Below are 2,530 nucleotides of genomic sequence, written 5' to 3'. Positions count from 1 at the left end.
AATTTTTTCCAGGAATATTTTATAGTTTTCGGTAGTTAGAGCTTATATATATTTTGATGTATTTATCCCTAAGTATTTCATGTTTTTATGCTATTGTAAATATTTTTTATTTTTTATCATTATTATTATTTATTTTTTGGTGAGGAAGCTTGGCCCTGAGCTAACATACATTGCCAATCTTCCTCTTTTTGCTGAGGAAGATTAGCCCTCAGCTAATATCTGTGCCCGTCTTCCTCTATTTTGTATATGGGATGCCGCCACTGCATGGTTTGGTAAATATTATTTTTAAATTTTAATTTCTAATTATTCATTGCTAGTACATAGAAATAGAATTGATTTTGTATACTGACCCTCTATCCTGCTGTTTTGCTAGATTCATTTATTACTTACAGTAGCTTTTTTAAAGATTCCTTCTAATTATCTACATAGATCATCATGTCATCTGAAAATAAAATTTTACTTCTCCTTTTCCAATCTGTATGCTTTTTATTATTTTTCTTGACTTACTGCACTGCCTAGGGCTTCTCATACGATGCCCAATAAAAGTGACAAGAATGCACATCCTTGTTTTATTTCTTTCTTTTTTTTTTTTTTTTTTTACATTTTTGCTAAATTTAAATTTAAATGACAGAACCATACATAGTACCCCCACTTCAGGGAACCTATCTTTAAAGTAACTCTCTGGTAACGCCTTTTGGAGCTTCAGTGCAGCTGGAAGAGAAGCGAGTGTACCTTGAAAGCCTTGTTGGTGTCTGCGGGCATGGCCATGGCGGCTCCAGTCATCTGCTCCTGCATCATCCGTGACTGGTCAGCAGCATTATCTTGGCCAAGAATCAAAGAGTAAATGCTCCGAAGCCCAAAGACATTGAGGAAGTACCAGGATGCAGAACTCACCCAGGATGCATCTAATGTGAGTAGTTCGATTCCTTGCTGTAGCATAGGCTTAAAACGGAGGGTGAGTGGAAATGGGACCTTGGTTGTGACAAAGCCTGAAAATGTCATGTTGATCCATCCACCAATAAGAATCATAGGGAGGACATTTGTTACATTGCCTTTCATCATGTCTGTGAGCATAGTGGGATCAGTCATAGGAGAAGGAGGCACTACCTTCCTTTTAGTTTTTTTGAAAAATCCATCCTCTGGGTTGTTGAAGTAATATTTTCGTGTCAAGAAAGACTGGGAATGTATTTTCCATTTTCCCTGAGGACTCTGCTTCGAATTAGGACTTGACTGTCAGAGACTTGTTCCTGGGTGCGCTTCTTGTCGCTCTGAAGCAGGATGGACACGTAGTGGCGGATCATGCCCACGAAAAAGGTGATGATAACGATGGGCAGGACCACTCAGAGGCGGATGTTGGAGTCGAGCAGCAGCTTGGGCCCTGCCATCTTCACAGAGCGCCGCCTCCCGGCCAAGTGGAGCCGGGTTTCTCTTCCGGGAGCCGGGGCTCCTCTTCGAGTTCGCCTCTGGACCTTCTCACACCTCTCAGCCTGGCAGGCCCTGCACGCTACAGAGGCCCTTGCGCACTGCCGCCAGCCAGGCCACCCGGTCGCCCACTTCTGGCGCGGAAGGCTGACGTCGCGGCGCGCCTCGGTGACGTCAGCGTGGCGTCGCGCCGGGCGGGAAAGTCGAAAACGGGAGGCGGCGACGGCTTCTCGGCGGGTGAGTTGAGCAACGATCGTCGTCTCTCGAGGCTCCGCGCCCCTGTGGCCTAGTCTCTAGACCCAAGCCAAGCCGGCCTTTCCTTCTGGGGCTTCGCCCCCGAACCTTGGCTTCCTCGTCTGTCCTGTCGTGGAATAATCCCCCAGGTACCTCCCTGCGTCGTTAAAATGACGAAATGAGAAGGGCTTCTACCCTTACCCCCTTCACGGATGACGGGTCCGGCCGCCGCCCTCCCGCCTCTCAGGCTTCTCTGGAGGCGAGACGGTCTAGCACGTGTTGAGGGTGTGTGCCCTGAAGTCAGACGGCCCTGACTTGCCTTAGTTTTTCCGTCTGCAAAACGGCTGATAACGGTGTAAGTATTAAACGAGGCAACGGACAAAGAAGACGCTTAGCATGGTGCCTGGTGCATAGTAAATGTTAACTGTTATTGGAAGTCCTTACTATAATCAAGAGTAAGTGTAGGACTGCAGATTCTGGAGCCAGACTGCCTGAGTTAGAATCCCAGCTCTGCCACTGAATATGGGAATAATCATGGTACCTACCTCAAAAAGTTTTGTGAGGAATAAATGAAGTGTTAAGTATAAAGCACTTAAAATAGTTGTTGTTAGCTATTAGTATGTACCTGCCTGCCAGCCATTCTTTTTTTTTTTTTTTTAATTGATGTTTTAATGGTTTCTAACATTGTGAAATTTTGGGTTGTACATTTTTGTTTGTCCATCACCATACTCCCTTCACCCCTTGTGCCCACCCCCACTGCCCCTGGTAACCACAGTAGTTTTCTCTGTCCATGTGTTGTTTTATATTCCACATATGAGTGAGATCATACAGTGTTTGTCTTTCTCTTTCTGGCTTATTTCACTTAACATAATAC

The 2,530-nt window shown here is 45.2% G+C and overlaps 1 pseudogene; it reads right to left on the bottom strand.

Annotated features, from left to right (window-relative positions):
- Window positions 1-666: 666 nt before the first annotated feature.
- LOC101407857 (ER membrane protein complex subunit 3 pseudogene) lies at window positions 667-1,400 on the bottom strand (annotated as a pseudogene).
- Window positions 1,401-2,530: the final 1,130 nt, after the last annotated feature.

The sequence above is a fragment of the Ceratotherium simum genome, chromosome 22, assembly GCF_057802395.1.
Source record: "Ceratotherium simum simum isolate JZ-2026a chromosome 22, ASM5780239v1, whole genome shotgun sequence".
NCBI lineage: Eukaryota > Metazoa > Chordata > Mammalia > Perissodactyla > Rhinocerotidae > Ceratotherium > Ceratotherium simum.
Note: the sequence above shows the minus strand (reverse complement) of the source record. Positions and strands in the feature narration are given on the sequence as shown.